Source organism: Podarcis melisellensis, assembly GCF_964234715.1.
Source record: "Podarcis melisellensis genome assembly, chromosome: 10".
Classification (NCBI taxonomy): Eukaryota; Metazoa; Chordata; class Lepidosauria; order Squamata; family Lacertidae; genus Podarcis; species Podarcis melisellensis.
The window spans coordinates 71,652,694-71,664,391 of record NC_138542.1 but is presented as its reverse complement, the minus strand read 5'-3'; the positions used below and the strand labels follow the sequence as shown (position 1 = coordinate 71,664,391).

The 11,698-nt window shown below is 45.9% G+C and overlaps 1 protein-coding gene across 2 annotated transcripts in view; it reads left to right on the top strand.

Annotated features, from left to right (window-relative positions):
- IRF5 (interferon regulatory factor 5) overlaps positions 1-11,698 on the top strand; it is a 44,055-nt gene continuing 32,357 nt past the window's right edge. For both annotated transcript variants that reach the window (XM_081927154.1, XM_081927155.1), the window contains exon 1: positions 1-205. The gene's annotated coding sequence lies outside the window, so the exon portion shown is untranslated. The remainder of the gene's footprint in view (positions 206-11,698) is intronic.

The following is an 11,698-nucleotide window of genomic DNA, read 5'->3' as shown; positions in this document are numbered from 1 at the left end:
GCTGCGCGCCCCAGGAGCGCGCCAGGGGCAGCTGCTTCTGCGGAGACTCGGCTCGCCTGGCTTGGAGGCTGGCGGATCGCAGCCCTTGCCAAGCCCGGGAGGAGGACGGAGAGGAAGAGCAGGGGGTTCCGGGGGAGAACCGGCGGCGCCTGGCACCCCGAAAAGAGCGCCGCGTCCTCCCTCGACGGCGCCTCCTTTCTCCCAGGTGGGCACCTCGTCCTTTGCCAATCGGTTGGTCGGGGGGGGGGGCATGGGCGTAGCCAAGGGGCAGCTGCCTCCTCCGCCCAAATCAAGTCAATAAAACATTTAACTAAAAGTTGAAGTTTGTTTTGGGGTCAAGAGAAAGTAATTTGTAGCAACTGCTGTTTCAACAAACTTCTGTTGAGATATTTCCTTCCGAATCTGCTAGGCAGCACCAGAGAGAGGATATGGGCAGGTGGGTAATAAATTGTAATTCCTGGCTACCTGCCCCCTCTTTAACATAAATCTTGGCTACGCCCACGGTGTGTTTGGGGGGCTTCTTGGTTTGGGTGGTGGGAGAATGGACAGAATCACTGAATGGTAAGGTTGGAAGAGACCCACCAGGGTCATCTAGTCCAACCAGCCCTGCAAGGCAGGAATCTTTTGCCCGATGTGGGTTTCGAACTCGCAACCCTGATAAGTCATATTCCCTACTGCTAACTGAGCTATCCCCCACCCATCCCTTGCATTTTTCTCCCTCTCCTTTCAACAACACCCAGAGTCCTCTTTATGTCTCTGTGTGTTTGTGGGCGTTCCCCGTGCCAAATATTATGGGTGCTCTTTAAAATCTTCCTTTTTAAAAAACGGAAAAATCTCCTGCATTTCAGGGGGCTGGACTAGATGACCCCGGGAGAGCCCTTCCAACTCCTCTCCGATTTAGAACATGAGACTCTTCAGGTCAGGGTTGTGGGTTCGAGAGCCACGTTGGGCCAAAGAGCCCTGCAGGCAGCGGGTTGGACTAGATGACCCCACGGGTCCCTTCCAGAGTATTGCCTCCTCTTTGGTGAGCTTGTCCCTGTTTTACTGGGCTCCAGACATCGCCTTTGAGCCTTGACCATCCTAATGCAGGAAAGATACATCCGAGGTTTGAAGTAGTTCATAGCGGAAAGAATTTAGTTCTTCTTCTTAAACAAAACGGAATTGTGCAGCTGTGTTCAACTGGGCTTGGAAACAGAGGCAGATTTTCAGCCTAGAGTATTTTGTTAAGCAAAACAAACGGACCCCAGAATTGGTGGGTTGGAAGGATGACTTATCGAGTTTGTATTTGAATCTCGTTTTGTTTTTAAGAAAATTAAAAATCTTTTTTTTTGCTATTTCAAGGCGTGTTGGTAAACGGCCTTGTCGTGGGTTGGAGCCCCGTGTTGGGCAAAAAAAATTCCCTCATTACGGGGGTCTGGACTAGATGCTACTTGGGGTCCCTTCAAACTCTACTATTCCATGAAACGTTGAAGGCGAGTCATAAATCAATAAATAACAGCAACAAGAATACCCAGGAAAGTACAGTATGGTTGTAGCTGTGCATACCTGTACCTTTCCCAACCTTGTGCCCTCTGGGTCGAAAGAAAGGGATTCTGGTGGCGCCTGGGAGAAGGAGACGGGTCGGTCTGTTCTATCTGCCCATATTGTCTTTCTTAATGGTCCCTGATGAAATCGGAGGTTTGCACTGTGAGTTTAAGCTCTCTGACACCTTGCTTGTTCCTCTCCTCTCAGCTATGCAGAAAAGGAGTTTGTTTTTGTTTTGCTTTGCAATGGAAATCCTTGTGATCTGTGAGCAGAATTAAAAAGGGCGCCAGCGTTGTGTTAGACGCCAGTCAGAACCCTTTCCCAGGCCTTTCGATTATTGCATTGTGGGTTTTGATCTGGCCCTGTGGGCTTGGGCGATGGTTTCGCTCGGTTCGTATTTGAATCACTGCAAACTTTCCTGGGATCTGTTCGGTAGGCGAATAATTTTTTCAAAAAATTAATAAACAGCAGGCGCAAACGCAACGTCATCCTGAAGGGCTTTGCGCCGGGAGCACGGCTGGTTTGTAAATACATGTTTTTTAAAAATATATGTGTGTGTGAGATCCCTTTTAAGATTGCAAAGCGCTTTGGAAATCATTTCCGACATTTGCTCTCGAACTGCCACTCCGGTCACCTGAGATTATGTTGTGAGGTGCCCTGAGATATATAGTTGAAGGGCGGCAAACACATTTAACAAATAAAAATAGAATCAAATTTCTGCTTTACATTTGGGAAACCGAGGTCCGAGGCGTGGTTAGAGGAACTGGATTTGAACCCGGAGCTCCTGTCCCAAATTCAAGGCTTATCTACTGGTCCACATAATTGGGTTATATCTAATCTCACCCACTGAATCCTCTCACTTTGATGCCTTCATGTGTTAATAATTGTAGATTTTGTGATGCAATCCCTTCTCCTGCTTAATCTGGAGGCTAAGGCAATCTACCTCTCAAACCCTGGAAAGGCAAACTTTTGCCAAAGGATGGGATCGTTTTGGTTTCAGCCCATTCTTTTGCCAGTTTTGACCCTGGCCGATGACTAACTGGGGGAGAGGGGGCAGGCAGGGCAGGGAAGCGGAATTTTCTCCCCGCTGCTGCCCCTTCAGAGTAGGCGTTTGTGCAACCGCGCATTGAGTGCAAGCGGATCTTCACGCACAAAATGAACTTATGGATTGCATGGGTTGGGTTAGGATTAGGGCAGGCATGCCCAAAGTCTGTTTCGGGGGCCTGTGGCAGTATATGTCCTGGGGTAAAATCCTTTTTAAAAAGCCCAGAAACTTCAATCCTAAAAAAAAAAAGGTTAAAAACTTTGGGGTAAAATCGTAAAAAAAAGCTCAATCCTTAAAAAAGTTCAACAATGTTGGTCAGCCCTCATGCATGTTCACTCCATCAAATCTGGCCCTCTTTGAAAAAAGTTTGGGCACCCCTGGATTAGGGGATAAGCCTATCAGTGGCTATTAGCCATAGAGCCTCCATGTTCAAGAGAAGTCTACCTCCGAGTATCAATTGCAGGGGGATGAATTGGAGGGGGGGCTTTTGCCTTCCTTTGCCGCTTGCGGGTGTCCTCAAGGCATACGACTGTGTACTGTTGCTGTTGCTGTTGTTTTATGACCTTTGTATACTGCCCTTCATCTCTAGATCGCAAGTCGGTTCACAGCATAAAAGATGAAAACACAAAATACATGCATGATGGGATGCCGAACTTGACTAAGGGTCTGAGGCAGCAGTCTTTGCATATAAATACTTGGGCTGCAAACAGGGGGCATTTGTCAAATTCTGGTTTCTCTCGATTTTTCGGTTTTCCAATACACTCATAAAAGGTAAAGGGACCCCTGACCATTAAGTCCAGTCGTGGCCGACTCTGGGGTTGTGGCGCTCATCTCGCTTTACTGGCCGAGGGAGCCGGCGTACAGCTTCCGGGTCTTGTGGCCAGCATGACTAAGCCGCTTCTGGCGAACCAGAGCAGCGCATGGAAACGTCGTCATATAGTCATACCTCGGGTTAAACATACTTCAGGTTGAGCGTTTTCAGTTTATGCTCTGCGGCGACCCGGAAGTAACAGAATGCATTACTTCCGGGTTTCGCCGCATGCGCAGATGCTCAAAATGACGAAACGTGACCCACACATGCACAGGCACGCAGTCACGTGTTACGTTCTCCTCAGGATGCGTATGGGGCTCTGGAACGGATCCTGTTCCCATCCAGCGGTACCACTGTATTAAGTTCTGTTCTCCACATTCAGCGGCATTTTAAGTGTGAATTTCTCCTAATAGGCCCATTTTTGCCTAGAATATACTTCCTCGCTCTGGTCCATGGGGTCACAAAGAGTCAGACTCGACTAAACGACTGAACAACAACAAATACAGTGGTACTTCGGGTTACATACGCTTCAGGTTACATACGCTTCAGGTTACAGACTCTGCTAACCCAGAAATAGTGCTTCAGGTTAAGAACTTTGCTTCAGGATGAGAACAGAAATCGTGCTCCAGCGGTGCGGCGGGAGGCCCCATTTGCTAAAATGGTGCTTCAGGTTAAGAACAGTTTTAGGTTAAGTACAGACCTCCGGAACGAATTAAGTACTTCACCTGAGGTACCACTGTACTTCCTCGCAACGCAGTTTCCTGTAATATTACTTATTTGTTACGTTTATATCCCAGCTTTCTACTTCCTCCCCATTTATCCTCACAAAAACCCTGTGTGATAGGCTACACTGAGAGGCCACGACTTGCCCAGGGGGTCACGCCATGAGTTGCATTGGTGAGTGTGGATTTGAGCCCCCAGTCACTCCCAGGCCTTCTTAGTCAAACCCTCTAACCACTACGCCACACTGCCTCTCGCTGCATTTTTATTTATTTATTATTTTTCCGGCATTTTTCCCCACTAACGTACGTTTAACCTTTATGCTTTCGTCCACATTACTGGGGAACCACATTTCAAAAAACCCGGACAAGGGCGGATTTCGAAGGAGGGCTGCGTTTCGGTTTGCGTAGAGGGCAGAGTAGATCGGTTTGCCTTGAAATGCAGACTGAATCGGATTTCAGCAGCGAGCTCCACTGGGATGTTTTTGCTCAAAACGGCTCAGATTTGCAGGAGCGGAAGTGAGACAGTTCTTTTTTTTTCATTTAGGCAGGACCGGTAATGAGATGCAAACTGGAGGGGCAGTTTGGAATAGCAGAAGAGAAACTTTCTCAGAGGCGGCAGACAGCGAAATGATCAGAAAAGGTCTAGAGGCCTGAAGGAACGCTAATGGGCCTGTGGGCCGGATCTGGCCCAGTTGCTTTCTAAGTCCGGGAATCAGCATGTTTTTACATGAGTAGAACTTGTCCTTTTATTTAAAATGCATCTCTGGGTTATTTGTGGGGCATAGGAATTCGTTCATTTAATTTTTTTTCAAAATATAGTCCGGCCCCCCACAAGGTCTGAGGGACAATGGACCGGCCCCCTGCTGAAAAAGTTTGCTGACCCCTGATTTAGATCTTGGGATAGGGATGGGGATCAGCCAATCGTTGCTGGGCAACAGGACAGGAAAGGAAGCGTTTTTCAAGCCTCGCATTGCAGACGAATGCGCCTTTTCCAAAATCAAAACCAACTTTCACTTTGCCCCAGAAAAACGTTCTTGTTTCAGAGCAGGCAAATTCCGGGCCCTCGACGGAGTCTCGCTTCCGTTGCATGTTTGCAAGAGTCCCTGTGCTGGCCGTGCCTCCTAATTTGGAAGAAGTCCGGCCAGCCCAGACCACCGACTCTAGCAGCTTCCTTTAAGGATGGGAAAGATGGCTTTTGTATAGCTTTTGCTTAAGCTGCTTGCTTGGACACGAAGGGGAGAAGACATGTTTTCCTTTTGTCCTGATGTATGCTGAATAACGGACACGGGTGGCGCTGTGGGTTAAACCACAGAGCCTAGGACTTGCCGATCAGAAGGTCGGCAGTTCAAATCCCCGCGACGGGGTGAGCTCCCCTTGCTCGGTCCCAGCTCCTGCCAACCTAGCAGTTCGAAAGCACGAAGTGCAAGTAGATAAATAGGTACCACTCTGGCGGGAAGGTAAACGGCGTTTCCGTGCACTGCTCTGGTTCTCCAGAAGCGGCTTAATCCAGAAGCTGGCCATATGACCCAGAAGCTGTACGTCAGCTCCCTCGGCCAATAAAGCGAGATGAGCGCCACAGCCCCAGTCGGTCACAACTGGACCTAATGGTCAGGGGTCCCTTTACCTTTACCACTTTAGCTAATTGGGCCTCCTGCTGCCACCGCGCAATTTCTGTTCTCATCCTGAAGCAAAGTTCTTAACCCAAGGTACTATTTCTGGGTTAGCGGAGTCTGTAACCTGAAGCGTATGTAACCTGAAGCGTCTGTAACCCGAGGTACCACTGTATATGCATAATCTTAACAGGTTGACATATCTTTGACCTTTCCAGCATGGCTTCTTCTCCTTTGCAAAGATCCCAAACTATCTGACACTGCCGCAGGATTTGGGATTAAGAGGAGATCATCCCAATCGACACACTTTTTATTTGGGAAAAGCTCAGTGGACAGGCTGCATGGCTAGGCTATCTATCGTAATCCGGGATGATTTAATTTAAAGTAGGATCAGTCCTAGAATTAATTAACCAGGCCCCAGAACACAAACACTATTTTTGGTTCCTAGTTTCCCCCCTCTCCCGTCTTTGGGGGTGCATTATTAGAACTGAGTGTGATATGAAAGTTTTGTCAATATTCAGAGTTTATTATTATTATTTATTAATTAAATTGCCTCCCATCCATAGATCTCAGGACGGTTCACAGCATAAAAATACAAGATAGAAACCACAAAACGCTTAATAAAAACCCATAACAAGAGCAAGACAAGGCAATAGCCCCTCTCCCCTGTCTAGAAGAGCCTGCAGGATCAGGCCGGGAGCTTAACTAGTCCAGCATCCTGTTCTCACAACCAGATGCCCCCATGATAAACCCACGTGCAGGATTCGAACACGAACCCCTCTCCCCTCTTGGGGTTTCCAGGAGCATTCGTGAGTATTGCTGCCTCTGACAGTGGAGGCAGAGCATAAAACATCGTGGCTGGCAGCCGTCAATAGCCTTTTCCTCCCTGAATGTGTTGCAGAATCATAGAATTGTCTGTTGGGACCCCAAGGGTCATCTATCCCACCCCCCTTTTGTTTGTTTTTTCCTTATAAATTTTTATTGGTTTTCCATTAATTATACATATATACAGTCTAGATTACATATAACATAGCTGTTACAAGAATCATATATATAGTACACAGTTATTTTGGGCTCCGCCGAGCCTCGGACTTCCCTTCACTTCGTTGGTAAGTATCAGATAATTTCTAAAGTTACGTGTTTTATCTCCTTTACATATTTGCCAAACACTGTTAGAGTTGTTCTAACCCTGCCAGAGTCATCGAAGTTCTATACTTATCTCTTATATACGTCAGATATTTGTTCCAATTTTCATGAAACTTCTGGTCATCCTGGTCTCTTAGTCTTCCTGTTATTCTAGCTAGTTCAGCTTAATTTATCATCTTGATCTGCCAGTCATTTATAGTAGGTATTAATTCCATTTTCCAACTTTGGTCTAACATAGTTCTAGCGGCTGTTGTGGCATATAGAAACAGATTTTTATCCTCTTTTTTGATTTCCTTGTCAACTATTCCTAGCAGGAAAGCTTCAGGCTTTTTGGGAAAAGTATACTTAATTTTTTTTTTAAGTTCATTGTAAATCAGTTCCCAAAAGCCTTTTACTTTACTGCCTGTCCACCACATATGATAGAACTCACCATCCCCCTCTCCACTATCCCAGCCCCCTTTTGCCCAACACGGGACTCAAACCCACCGCCCTTCGATTGAGAGTCCCATGCTCTACCGACTGAGCTATCCCAGCTCTCTCCATATCCTAATCCCTTTTTAAGGCTATCAGAGTTGATGGCCATCGCTGCCTCCTGTTGTGGGAGGGAGTTCCACAGGTTAACTAAGCAAAATCTCCGCTGGAGGGGAAAATGCATCTCACCTGCAATGCAGATGCGTACAAATTTCCCGTAAGGAAAACCACGCGCTGTGGATCGGGGACGGCAGAGGGCCAGATGAACGAGTCCCGAGGGTCGCGTTTGGGGCCCGCCTAGGCCAGAGACCCCCAACCCCCTGCCCTACAACAAAGCCCTAAAGACTCCTGGCGGTGCCACCCCCTGGCAAAGGACCCCTGACACAGCTGGAAGGCAGTGCCGCCGCCTGAGTCACGGCCGGCGGGGCGAGGCCTGCAGCCGGTTTGACCGCTTTGCCATGGAACCGGCGCACGGCACTTGGGGGGCTGGAAGGTGACGCAGAGAAGGTCACCTTTCCTTGCAGTCTCCTATCCCCAGGCAGTGGAGATTACGGGCAGAGGATTTCTAAACCATCCCTGAGATGCTTATCTCCCTAACCCTCTCTTTTTCGCTCTCTCCTTTTTATGATGCTTAGGACGAAACTGAAGGTGGGAAAGGGCGGGAGGCATACTGAGTTTGGAGGGAAGAGAATTGCACTGATTTCAGGGCTGTTTGTTCAAGACAGAATTGAGGAACGATGCCAATGGGCTTTGCGTGTTTTGTTTGGGATTGTATAGAGGAGCTCTAAATAAGTGTGGGGAGGTCAATTTTTATGGGGGCGGCTCAGCCCGATGCAGCTGTGCACCTCCCTTTCGCTTGCATCTTCTTTCTTTTGAAACTAAAGAGATATAAATTTATACATACATGCATACATACATGTTGTTGTTTAGTTGTGTCCAACTCTTCGTGACTCCCTGGACCAGAGCACGCCAGGCCCTCCTGTCTTCCACTGCCTCCCGCGGTTTGGTCAAACTCATGCTGGTCGCTTTGAGAACACTGTCCCACCATCTTGTCCTCTGTCGTCCCCTTCTCCTTGTGCCCTCAATCTTTCCCAACATCAGGGTCTTTTCCAGGCAGTCTTCTCTTCTCATGAGGTGGCCAAAGTCTTGGAGCCTCAACTTCAGGATCTGTCCTTCCAGTGAGCACTCAGGGCTGATTTCCTTCAGAATGGAGAGGTTTGATCTTCTTGCAGTCCATGGGACTCTCAAGGGTCTCCTCCAGCACCAGAATTCAAAAGCATCCGTTCTTCGGCAAACAGCTTGAACTATACGGACCTTTGTTGGCAAGGTGATGTCTCTGCTTTTTAAGATGCTGTCTTCACATACATACATACATACATACATACATACATACATACATACTCTGCCCATCTGGCTGGGTTTCCCCAGCCACTCTGGACAGCTCCCCAAAGAATATTAATAATAATTATAAAGCGATAAAACATAAAAACATCAAAAACTTCCCTAAACAGATTCAGGGGGGTGGTCTTGTTGGTCTGACGCAGTCGAGATATATAAAAAAATTAAAAAATTTTTTAAAATGTCCAGTAGCACCTTAGAGACCAACTAAGTTTGTTCTTGGTACAGTGGTACCTCGGGTTACATACGCTTCAGGTTACATACGCTTCAGGTTACAGACTCCGCTAACCCAGAAATAGTACCTCAGGTTAAGAACTTTGCTTCAGGATGAGAACAGAAATTGTGCTCCAGCGGCACGGCAGCAGTGGGAGGCCCCATTAGCTAAAGTGGTGCTTCAGGTTAAGAACAGTTTCAGGTTAAGTACGGACCTCCGGAACGAATTAAGTTCTTAACCTGAGGTACCACTGTATAAGCTTTTGTGTGCATGCACACTTCTTCAGATACACTGAAACAGAAGTCACCAGACCCGTATATATAGTGGGAGGGTGGGGTGAGGTTTTTCTCAGGAGGGTAGTAGGAGATGGGTGATTGACTCAGTAGGTATGGTTACAGGTAGGTAGCTGTGTTGGTCTGCCGTCGTCGAAACAAAATAAAAACATTCCAAATATACGTTTGTTAAAAAACCCGAAGCCTTCCTGCTGGGGATAATTGGTAAGGATATCAAAGAAGAAGATAGAACCTTTTTTCAATATGCAATGGCGGCCGCCAGAACCCTCATAGCACAGTATTGGAAAACACCAAAAATCCCAACACTAAAGGAGTGGCAACTTAAATTATCCGATTATTTGGAGTTGGCTAAATTGACACAGAAAATAAGAAATCAAAGAAGTGCAAAATTTAATAATGAATGGGATAAATTTAGGATATATATGGAAATAGAGATAAAGGGAAAATCAAAATGTTGATCAGAAACATATATGTACTTACAGAAATCACAGTAGGCATGAGATAACGCTTACTACGTAAAAAGTTTTATTAAGGAATAGACACAGCAGATAGATAAACAAGGTAATATTTTCCAAAATCGAGATAAGGGCAAGTCGATCAATGTCATTTAAAGTTGTATGTTTTTCGTGTTTTTCTTTTTTTCTTTTTTTTCTCTTTTTATCTTTTTCTCTGTTTTTTCTTTTTCATTTTGTCTTTTGTACGTTTGTGAAATATATTTATGTCAAAATTTAATAAAATATATTTAAAAAAAAGAAAAAAAGAAACAAAATAAAAACATTCCTTCCAGTAGCACCTTAGAGAACAAATAAGTTTGTTATTGGTATGAGCTTTCATGTGCATGCACACTTCAGATATCAGGAAAGCTCACACCAAGAACAAACTTAGTTGGTCTCTAAGGTGCTACTGGAAGGAATTTTTAATATTTTAAATATATATTTCCCTAAGCAGGGCTGCCTTCAGATATCTTCTAAAAGTCAGATAGTTGTGTATTTCCTTGACATCTGACGGGAGGGCGTTCCACAGGGCGGGTGCCACCACCGAGAAGGCCCTCTGCCTGGTTCCCTGTAACCTCGCTTCTCGCAGGGAGGGAACCGCCAGAAGGCCCTTGGAGCTGGACCTCAGTGTCCGGGCTGAATGATGGGGGGGGGGGGAGACTCTCCTTCAGATAACCCTGGTTTCCCCAACTCTCCACATGTTTTGGACTGAAGTTGCAAGGTTTTTGGCTTCTAGGTACAAGAAGGGAGATTCTAATTCAACATCAGGAAGAACTATCTGACAGTAAGAGCTGTTTGATAGTGGAACGCTCTCCCTCTGGAGGTTGTGGACTCTCCTCCTTCCTTGGAGGTCTTTAAGCAGAGATTGGGTGGCCATTTGCCAGTGATTCTTTAGCTGAGATTCCTGCATTTCAGAGGGTTGGACTAGATGACTCTGGAGGTCCCTTCTTACTCTACAGTTCTATGATTCTGTAAACCTCCCAACAGCTCCAGCCAGCACAACTGGGACTGTTTGTCAGATATCTAAGCTATTCGCCAAATGGCACCTTAAACCTAGGTTATGCTTGTCACAATGGAGCACAGTGACTTTTGTTAAAAATAAATAAATACGGTAGATAAATAAATAAATTACTATTATTATTATTATTATTATTATTATTATTATTATTATTATTAATAATACCCTGTCCATCTGAATGGGTTTCCCCAGCCACTCCGGGTGGCTTACAGCATATATAAAACATAGTAAAATATAAAACATCCAAAAATATATACAGTGGACGCAACCCCCAGCACCGCGTCTGCGCACACGCAGGTTGTGATTTGGCACTTCTGTGCGCGCGTAAAGCACGATTTAGTGTCTCTGCGCGAGCACCAAAACCCGGAAGTAACCTGTTCCGGTACAACCCGCAAACTCACAACCCAAAGCATCTGTAACCCAAGGTGTGACTGTAATAGGATTCTTCATTCCATTTCTGCTTTATATTTTAAACAAAAAAAAATCTCAGTTTACAACACATGAAGACATCAAACGACACAATCCAAAATAAAGCAATTCGAAGCTTTAGGGGAAATATTTCAGATCCTCCCCTAAAGGACATTTTTGCTTTCCCCATATTTATTTATCTACTTGATTTATGAGCTGCCCCATAGCAGAAGTCTAGGAAGCTGGGGTGGTGTCGTGGTTAGAGTGTCGGAATAGAACCTGGGAGGTCTGCGTTCGAGTACCTTTTTGTGAGCTGGTAGTTTATGAATGTTCTTCTAAATTGCTTTATTTAGAAGAAGCAACGGCAGACAGGCCTGCGCTCAGTCCTGAAATCCCATTGTGCAACAGACTTCTGCTTGCACAATTAAACTTCCCTTCCCCTGCAATGAAAAACCAATCCTGTGGCTGCCGATAATTCTGCCAATGACATTCACGTATCTACGTATTTTGCAAAAAATTCTTCAGCTTCAGCTAATCCTGGGGA